The sequence below is a fragment of the Xiphias gladius genome, chromosome 14, assembly GCF_016859285.1.
Source record: "Xiphias gladius isolate SHS-SW01 ecotype Sanya breed wild chromosome 14, ASM1685928v1, whole genome shotgun sequence".
In the NCBI taxonomy this organism is placed as follows: domain Eukaryota; kingdom Metazoa; phylum Chordata; class Actinopteri; order Istiophoriformes; family Xiphiidae; genus Xiphias; species Xiphias gladius.
Genome location: NC_053413.1, coordinates 12,920,652 through 12,930,181, shown reverse-complemented (window position 1 = coordinate 12,930,181; position 9,530 = coordinate 12,920,652).

Here is a 9,530-nt window from a genome sequence, read left to right as displayed (position 1 = left end):
AGACACGGCCACCGTGTCCTGGGTTGCAGCCGCCGGGGCCGTGGCCTACACTGTAGTTGCTCGAGAGGGCAGCTCTGACAATTATACTTCCTGTAGGAGCAATACAGCTTCCTGTCAGCTGAACCAGCTTCAGTGCGGAAAAGTTTACAACCTGACTGTAGTGGCTGAGGATGCCAATTGTAACAGCACTGGAAGCGCCAGAGCAGTCATTATGACAGGTAGAAGATAAGAAAGCTGGACAGACTTCAGCTTAACTTAAAAGTACAAAGAGAAAGAACTAAAACATTTACCTTAAACACTACTGATCCTTCTCCCTTTCTATTTCCCTCTCAGCTCCTTGCTCTCCCTCTATCCAGAACAGCATCCAGATCTGTGGTACCAATTCTTCGTCTCTGTCTTGGGAGCCAATGGCTGATGCGATGGGTTACATAGTTAACGCGACAGCTACAAGTGGGCACAAGGTTTCGTGCAGCTCAGCTACTGCTACGTGTAGCCTAACAGATCTCCTGTGCAGTGAAACCTACACAGCCACAATCATTGCACGAGGAAGCCAGTGTGACAGTGCACCTGGATCCAGTACCAACATTACTACAGGTGAGTGTTTGCATGGATGTGAGAGAACATTGAAAAAGGAATCACCTCTTGCCTCTTCCACCAGGTAAACACTCATCTTTATGTTGTATCTCCTGTTTTCTTTTCAGCCCCATGTTCTCCAGCTGTCATATCTAAGCAGTACACCTGTGGCACCAATACAGCAGTGTTCAGCTGGACTGACCCTGTGGGAAGCCTCGGCTTCCTGGCTCAGTTAGCAGGAGAAGGGTATCAGGATAGCTGCAAGACTACCGATACCAGTTGTTTGTTCCAAAATCTTCCCTGTGGCTTGGAATTTAATATAACAGTCCAGGCTCAAGGGGCGCTGTGCAACAGCATCCCAAGTGTCAGTGAATCCCTCGAAACAGGTAAATCTTCCACCGATATACTGCTAATAAAGAAGCTCAAACCCGTAAAAAACCGATCCAACTGACTGTTACAGAGGTGCAGGAAAAAAGATGGTTTTAATGTGGGTGATTGATATTTTGGAATATACAATTGTTTTGTATGAAGAGTTAGACTGACACGACTCACTGCCAGTAAAAATGCAGCTACTGCCAGCAGCCGCTTACTTTAGTATAAAGACTGGAAACAAAACCACCTACCGGCAACTACGAAACTTGACAGTTAGCACGTCGTGTGTCTTTTGTTTAATCCGTTCAAAAATTGAAGTGTAACTGGTTGCTCCCTGCTAAATAGTCCAGCACATAACCCCCGAAAAACCACAACTTGAGGTTTTGTACACTTAAAGTTTTGTTAGTGTTAAAGAAACCAGATATGATGTTTTTTAATTGTTATGTTAATTTCTGAGCTTTCGAGCTTTTGTTACCTGGAGAGCTGTTTCCCCTTGCTTCTTCTCTTTATGCTAAGACAAGCTAACTGGCTGCTGGCTCCAACTTCATATTTAGCACAAACACAATAGTAGGAATTTTCTCATTTAACTCTTGGCAAGAAAAAAAAAAATAGCTATTCTCAAAATGTTGAACTCCTGCTGTACCTCACAAAATGTCAGTTGATGCTTCTTGTGTTGTCACCCATCTTTTTTTTTTTTTTTTTCCATTTTCCCACCTCAGTCCCGTGTGCCCCGCAGGATGTGAGCGCCAATCTGGTGTGTTTCAATCACTCAGCTCTGGTGAAGTGGGTAGGAAGCCCCAGTGTTGTAGGATACAATGCGACAGTGACAGGCCAGGATGGACACACACACCACTGCCACACCAACGCCACCAGCTGCCAAGTACCTGACATCCACTGCGGTGAAACCTATGGCATCACAGTCACATCGTACTCTAAGACATGCACAGGAAACCCAAGTGCAGTTTATGGCTTTAGAGCAGGTGCAGAAAGACTAAATATCCACTCAAATTGTTACATTTCTGTTCAGAAAAAAATTACAACATGAAATCCTTTTTTTCTACCCTTTTCTCCAGGTCTTTGTGCTCCCAGTAATGTCACTGTGTCGCCGTCTTGTGAGGACAGCGCTGTCTCATGGTCTCCAGTAACAGGGGCAGAGATGTACATAGCGACAGCAACTGCAGATGATGGACACACCCAAACTTGCAGCTCAAACTATTCCAATTCATGCAATTTCACCGACCTCCATTGTGGGCAAACCTACTCTGTCACTGCAGTTACTGTGGACAGGGGCTGCTGGAGTGAGTCGAGTTCAGCCGTGGTTCTGAGAACAGGTGAGAGGAAACTGCACTGAATTTGGATTCTTTGATATAGTGTTTCTCTCTTCAGGTTGGTTTATTCACATCAACTTTCCTTTGTATCATCCCAGCTTTGTGTCCTCCTACTAACTTGACGGGCCAGGTCAGCTGTGATACCAATACACTGACCCTCACATGGGACCAGAGTGCAGTGTCCGCGGCCACCTACACTTTACAATTTGAAAGGAGAGGTGGCACACTCCCCCCTTCAGTGCACACAACCTCTAACACTTCACACACTTTGACAAACCTGCTGTGTGGACAGAGATATGCTTTCCACATCGCAGCACAGGATGGAAACTGCCGCAGCAGCCACAGTCCACCAATAGAAATAAGCACAGGTAGAATGTGTTTCTATGGCAACAGCTGCAGCAGAGTAAAAAAAAAAAGTTAGCGTAACCTAAATTTAAGTGTCAGTTTTCCTCCTCTTTCAGCCCCTTGTCAGCCCAGAAACTTCTCTGCTCGTGTGGACTGTGGGACAAACAAGGGGAGTTTCTCCTGGGCTGAGAGCACTGGAGCAGGTTTCTACACTGTCGAGGTGACAGGAGAGCATGGACAGGTAGCATCCTGTTCCTCCAATGACAACTCCTGCACCGTAAAACTTGACTGTGGCCGCTCATACTCCGCTACACTGGTGGCTTCCACAGAAAGCTGCAACAGCACTAGACATGCTGAAATTCATTTTGACTCTGGTGAGAAATGAGGACAAGCTTACATCCACACACACAGGCACACATGCATATAGACAGTAGGCAAAACATCTTTTAATATGCAGATTTGCGTAATTACCAGTGGTGTAAGATTATTCCCAAATGGGCCCTTATAGATCAAGGTTAGAGGACGGCAGTAACCAAATCCTGGGGAAACCTATGCATATTTTGTTACCAAATGGTTATGATTTGTGAACAGTTTATTCACTAATTTATGACACCTCAGATTCCTCTATGTTCCTATACTGGTAGCACATGTGCTCATCTGTGATCAAACTCTCTCCCATAGCTCCCTGTCTCCCCGAAGATGTCGTAGCAGACGTCGAGTGTAACACTAATGTTATGCATGTGAGTTGGACACAGACCACGGGCACAGACAACTACACCGCCTGGGCCATCAGCACTGATGAACACAGAGCCTCCTGTAACTCAACCTCCAACTCCTGCTCCATCCGTGACCTGCAGTGTGGCAAAGTCTATGAGGTGGCCGTCACCTCTTCGTCCATTCACTGCAGTATCATCGCTGGCTCTGACTACAAGGTTCAGTCTGGTGAGTGCAGCTCTTTCATGTTCGTAACTTATATGTAAAATCAATGTAAAACAAAATGATGTTCCTGAAGAATATATAATATGATTCTAATAGAAAATGTTCTCTTTTTTCAACCACCTCCAGCTCCCTGTAGACCTGAGAACACCACTGCTGACCAGAACTGTAGCAGCAACGTCATGACAGTAAAGTGGAACCAGGGCAGCACAACACAGAACTACACTGTTAAAGCCACGTCTGCTTCAGGTGTTAACGCGACCTGTGACTCCACTGAGAGCAGCTGCTCCTTCCTGGACCTGAGCTGTGGTCAGCTCTACACTTTCACTGTGATGGGACACACTAATGTGTGCAGGAGCGAAATAAGCACCCCTATCGAGAAGATCACTGGTACCTTGAATAGGTTTACTTTAAAACGATTTCTTAAAGGAATATACACTAATACACTTATTTGCTAAAACAAGAAGATTGATATCTCTCTGTCTGTGAGCCAGATATGAAGCTACAACTTGCAGCCGGTTCGCTTAGTTTAACACAAGGGGAAGCAGCTACCGTGGCTCTGTCCAAAGGTAACAAAATCGAAATGAGACATTGCTAGAAGGTGCATTTTTTTTGTCTTTTGGACAGAACCGAGCTAGCCAATTCCCTATGTTTCCAGTGTTTATGCTAAGCTTAGATAACCAGCTGCTGGGTGTAGCATCATATTTAGAGAGTGGTAAACGTGAGAGTGGAATTGATCTTCTTATTTAATTCTCAGCAAGAAAGCAGTGTCTCTCATTTTAATGGTCTCCTCTTCTCAACTGCACCTGTCTCTTTTTCTAGCCCCATGTCCTCCCACCAATGTTTCAGCTAAACTGAACTGTACCACACATAAAGCTCTGGTCAGCTGGAGTAGCGCAGCTGCAGCCACAGCTACAGCCTACAGCATCCAGGCAACCTCCACCAATGGACACAGCTCCTCCTGCAGTGAGATGGGGACATCCTGTAACCTAAACAGCCTGGTCTGTGGACAGGAGTACTCTGTTGTTGTGGAGGCAATGCACACTGGCTGTCCTGGACCTGCCAGTGCCCCTGCCAGGCTCACTACAGGTGAGTATAACTCAAAACTTTGGGCTATTAATAGTCATATTACTTAAACAAAATGAAAACTACATAATTTTTCCTCTTGCCAGAGCCCTGTGCTCCCACAAATCTCTCTGTCCACTACAATGTGAGCACCAGCCTGGTGACGTGGGTTGCAGCAAGTGGTGCCAGCTCCTACTCTGTCGAGGCTGTGACTGACCAGGGCTCCGCAGTCACCTGTAACACCACAAAGACCACCTGCTTTCTGAATGGCCTGCAGTGTAGTCAGATCTACAATATGACTGTGACTGCACACAACCTGGCATGTGACAGTTTGACCTCTGAAACCCATCACCTCATGACTGGTTAGTTACCTGATCAGGAAGGGATGTGTGTACAGATATGGTTCTGTATAGCAATGGCAATGTCTCTTCCCCATATTTACATGTGTGTTTTCCCTTCATTCAGAACCTTGTCCGCCCTCCAACGTCCAGGCCAATATGGCCTGTGAACAACTTATTGCGACAGTTTCCTGGGAGCAGAGTGACCTCGCTGTGGGTTATGTTGCCTACTTTGACAACCAAAACGGCCACTATACTTCCTGTACTGGCACGGATACCCAATGTAGTGTCTCTGGACTGACGTGTGGCATGGTGTATAGTGTCTGGGTCAAGGCGCTGGGATGGCAGTACAACAGCTCTGATAGCACAGCGGTGTCGCTTACCACAGGTAAAGACATACTTAGTACATACTGTATATAGATTTACACCTATTATACACATCTGCTAATATGTGCAGACACCAGTACAGCAATCCAGCAACCAGCAGCATCTTTGAAGGATGTTTTGGCAGCTGCAGCAAGTTTAATTTTCTAACATTCATTTTGTGTTAATTCTACTGAGGGCATTATTCTGATCAACCTCTGTGCTAATGTATATGCCGTAGCGTTGGTAAGGAAAGCAGTTGAAAGCTCTGAATGATTAGTAAGTGGATTCGCTTCACCTTAAATTGTTAGATATGATTTTGCTATAAATGTTAAGTCATATTCTTGCTAATTCCACAGGGCCTTGCCTGCCGAGCAGCATCGAAGCCATAATGGACTGTGAGGCTCACTCTGCTACCACATCCTGGCAGCCCAGCGTTGGAGCTGTGTTCTATGTGACTGAGCTTACAGCTTCATCAGGCAACACAACCAGCTGCACCACCAACCACACCAACTGTCAGCTGAGCTCTCTGCAGTGTGGAGAGGAATACAGTGTCATTGTGACAGCTGTGGGAGAGACCTGCAACAGAACCGCTCAAATGGCAGGATACCTCACCACAGGTACAACATGTTCACCTGCGTGCGTGTTTGTAGCATGTCAGCTGTTGTGTTCGTGGGAGACCAACCGTTTTACAACCAGTAGACAGCCAAGAGTATACTGGTTTCCAGATCACTTTTATCATTCTTCACATTTAATTTTCATCAGACTGAATGTAACTACCTCAGCATTAACTCTTTCTCTCTCCAGAGCCCTGTGTTCCCACGAATCTCTCCATCCACTACAACATAAGCACTGCCCAGGTGACGTGGGGTGCGGCAAGTGGTGCCAGCTCATACACCGTTGAGGCCGTGACTGACCAGGGTTTGACGGTCACCTGCAACACTACCAACAACAGCTGCTTCTTGAGTGGCCTGCAGTGTAGTCAGATCTACAATTTCATTGTGATGGCACGAAACCTGGCCTGCAACAACACTGTGACCTCTGAACGCTACCGCCTCAAGACAGGTGTGTCACCTGATTGGGGAGAAATATGAAATGGCTGGAACCTTTCAGTATCTACAGGTATGGCTCTGTATGCCTTTCCTTCGCGCTTTAATATGCGTGCTATCCCTTCATTCAGAACCCTGTCCGCCCACCAACGTCCAGGCCAATATGGAGTGTGAACAGCTTACCTCAACGGTTTCCTGGGAGCAGAGTGACCTCGCTCTGGGTTATGTTGCCTACTTTGACAACCAAAATGGCCACTCCACTTCCTGTGTTGCCACAGACACCCAATGTAGTGTCTCAGGACTGACGTGTGGCACAGTTTACAGCGTCTGGGTCAAGGCGCTGGGACAGCCATACAACAGCTCCGACAGCACAGTGGTGTCTCTTACATCAGGTAATCACATAATCAGTACATACTGGATGTAATTTTCCATCCATTTTGGATGTATTTTGTGTATATTCATACGCTTACTCGTGCTGTGTCCTCAGCTCCATGCCTGCCCAGAGACGTAGAGGTAGAAGTCAACTGTAACTCTGATGGTGACGCCGTTGTGTCCTGGAATACCACTTACGGCACAGCAAACTTTTCCCTGCTAGCCATTGTCAGTGGAAGTCTTCAGGCTTTGTGTACAACTCAGCAGAACAGATGTAATGTGACAAGTTTAACTTGCGGGGAAACCTACAACCTCAGCCTCACCACCAGCAACAAACAGTGCAGCCTCATAGCACCGGTGCACGCCAACCTCACCACACGTGGGTTGATGGTTTACAGTTAGTCCTCATTAGTAGCAATCGTTAGTTCTGATTGTAACTGTTCAGGATTTGACCCTTATCCTTCCACAACTCTCTTCAGGTCCTTGTCCTCCTCGGCGTGTAGCCGTTGACCTGCAGTGTGGCTCCCACATTGCAGTCCTGTCCTGGGAGGACAGGTCTGATGTTGACCTGTACATAGCAACTGCCATCAAGGCATCAGGAGGGGAGGTGAAGCACTGTAACTCCACAGGCTCTACCTGTCAGTTCCCCAGTCTGGCCTGTGGAGAGACGTACAACTTTACTGTCACAGCTCACAGCCAAGGCTGCTGCAGCCTGCGCAGTAGTACTGTGTCCATCAAAACAGGTAATGTCTGGTCTATGCCTTATTCAGTGGTGTAAACACTTCACACAAGCACTTACTCAAGTACTGTACTTAAGTACAGTTTTGAGATACTTCTTAAGCTACGTTTTTCCATTTTATGCTTCTATTTTACTTCAGTTCAGAGGCAAATGTTGTAAATTCTAATCCACATTTATTTTGACAGCTATAGTTACTTGGTATATTTGAGATTTACTTTTGATATCTTCAGTTCATATTGTTGATAATATTATATTTTTCATTTTTTGAATGAATTTTACTTGTAGTAAAGTAATTTTACATAATAGTATTCAAGGCTAAAACTTATTTACTTACTTAAACTTATTATTATTTTTATTATTGATTAATCTGGTGATTATTGTCGAATGAAAGATAATCGTTTGGTCCATAAAGCACCAAAAAACAAAACAAAACAAAAACACAAATGATGTCTTCAAACAACTTTTGTTGTCATTTTGATTGACCAACAGTCCAAATCCCCCAAAATATCTAGTGTACTGTAATGTAAAACAAGGAAAGGAATGAAATCCTCACATTTGAGAAGCTAGAACTTTGTTTGGAAAATCGCTCACTTACAATGAATTGATTATCTAAATAGTTAACTGATTAACGTTTTGTTGATCTACTAATCGATCAGTTTAAACTAACATTAAACCAAGTCACTGAACTAAGTCACTAAACTATTTGTTTCATTTCATGTAGTTTCCTGCTTTCACTCAAGGGTCTTAGTACTTCTCCGTCTGTTTTTCTCTCCTTTCACTTCCTCCTGTTCCTCTCAGAGCCTTGCCAGCCTGTGATTCTGTCTGCTCAGGCGCTCTGTCAGAGTGGGGAGGTCCAGATCTCTTGGCATCGAGCAAGCGGTGTTGTGAATTACTTAGTTACAGCCACAGGGAGCCTCGGTTACGTGGAGATCTACAACACAACCCAGACCCTTCTGTTGGCCACTCTGCCGTGTGGACAGGACTATAATGTCACTGTGCAAGGACGAGGCAGCGAGTGTGACAGTATCCCCAGCAGCCCTGCCTTCTTCAAAACTTGTACGGTTTTTGCATTTTACACCTCAACACACACTTACATTAAATTGAGTGTTGTTTGTCACTGCACGTGTGTCTGTTTACACCCCTCCTCTCTCCGCAGCCCCATGTATCCCCCGAGATGTGACGACCTATGTGCAGTGTGAAAATAACATGGGCTCTGTCGTCTGGGGTCCCAGCGATGGTGCCGAAACATATGTTGTCGTCGCGACTGGCCTTGATGGACACACCCACCAGTGTCTCACCAACACCACCGCCTGCACCTGGAATGACCTGCACTGTGGGGAGGACTACACTGTTGAAGTGAGAGCAAAGGATGACAGCTGCACCAGTCTGCCCAGCAACAGCTCAGTCATCCATATGGGTATGTTATGCAATGTTTGTTCAGAAAAGTGCTGTTTACATAAATGTCAATGATTTATTTAATGTGTTTGTCATTTTTCTGATAATTTCTAAGACATCTCCTAGAAAGCACTTTGCAATTTGGTACTAAGTATAGGGAAAATAGAGACTGTGTTTAATTGTCTACATTTGTCTATAAGCAAACATAATTCAACATATATGTACAATAAAGTTTCCTATGAAATTATTGTGAATTTACAGACCCATGAATTTAAATATTACCAAATAAATAATAAATGTACAGAATCCTTGAAATCAGCTGGTGTACTAAAAACTAGATATGGTTGAATATCTCTGTAATAACATATCCATTATCTTTCTTTCCTCCAGATCCCTGCGTGGCCCAGAATCTGGTTGCCTCTGTGGACTGCAATATGAAAGTTGTTTCTCTGAGCTGGGACGCAAGTAACAGGTCAGAGATGTACCTGGTATCAGCTGCGGCAGGAGACAAAACAACTGGTCTCACCACTAATGTCACCGCAGCCCACTTCTCCGACTTTACCTGTGGACAAAACTACAGCCTCACGGTGGCACCTTACAGCCAGCACTGTCCTGGCAGTTCCAGTGCGCCGGCTTCCGTACAGACATGTAGGTT